General features: G+C 41.0%; 1 non-coding gene across 1 annotated transcript; it reads right to left on the bottom strand.

The window, feature by feature from the left end:
* Positions 1–349: 349 nt before the first annotated feature.
* Positions 350–457, bottom strand: LOC112788095 (small nucleolar RNA R71). Its single transcript, XR_003195475.1, has one exon. It is a non-coding gene; the product is annotated as a small nucleolar RNA R71 (small nucleolar RNA).
* Positions 458–971: the final 514 nt, after the last annotated feature.

Genomic DNA, 971 nt, shown 5'->3' with positions numbered 1-971 from the left:
TACTGCACCAAATTCCAATTTACATGGAAGAAGCATCTCCATCCCTACCATTGGAGCAAACAATTTTGACCTTAAGCCTTAACTAGTTTCTCTGATGCAACAAAACTGCAAGTTTCATGGACTTCCATTTGAAGATCCTTTTCAGTTCTTAACTGAATTCTTGTAGATATGTGATACTGTTAAAACCAATGGGGTCGAACCCGAGGTCTACAGGCTCATGCTTTTCCCGTTTGCTGTAAGAGACAGAGCTAGAATATGGTTGGACTCTCAACCTAAAGACAGCCTAAACTCTTGGGATAAGCTGGTCACGGCTTTCTTAGCCAAGTTCTTTCCTCCTCAAAAGCTTAGCAAGCTTAGAGTGGATGTTCAAACCTTCAGACAAAAGGAAGTTGAATCCCTCTATGAAGCTTGGGAGAGATACAAGCAACTGACCAAAAAGTGTCCTTCTGACATGCTTTCAGAATGGACCATCCTGGATATATTCTACGATGATCTGTTTGAGTTATCAAAGATGTCACTGGACCACTCTGCAGGTGGATCCATTCACCTAAAGAAAACGCCTGCAGAAGCTCAAGAACTCATTGACATGGTTGCAAATAACCAGTTTATGTACACTTCTGAAAGGAATCCTGTGAGTAATGGGACGCCTATGAGGAAGGGAGTTCTTGAAATTGATACTCTGAATGCCATATTGGATCAGAATAAAATATTGACTCAGCAAGTCAATATGATCTCCCAGAGTCTGAATGGATTGAAGGAATCATCCAACAGTACTAAAGAGGCATCTTCTGAAGAAGAAGCTTATGATCCTGAGAACCCTGCAATAGCAGAGGTGAATTCCATGGGTGAACCCCATGGAAACACCTATAACCCCTCATGGAGAAATTATCCAAATTTCTCATGGAAGGATCAACAAAAGCCTCAACAAGGCTTTAATAATGGTGGAAGAAACAGGTTTAACAATAGTAAAC

Source organism: Arachis hypogaea, chromosome 20 (genome assembly GCF_003086295.3).
Source record: "Arachis hypogaea cultivar Tifrunner chromosome 20, arahy.Tifrunner.gnm2.J5K5, whole genome shotgun sequence".
In the NCBI taxonomy this organism is placed as follows: domain Eukaryota; kingdom Viridiplantae; phylum Streptophyta; class Magnoliopsida; order Fabales; family Fabaceae; genus Arachis; species Arachis hypogaea.
Note: the sequence above shows the minus strand (reverse complement) of the source record. Positions and strands in the feature narration are given on the sequence as shown.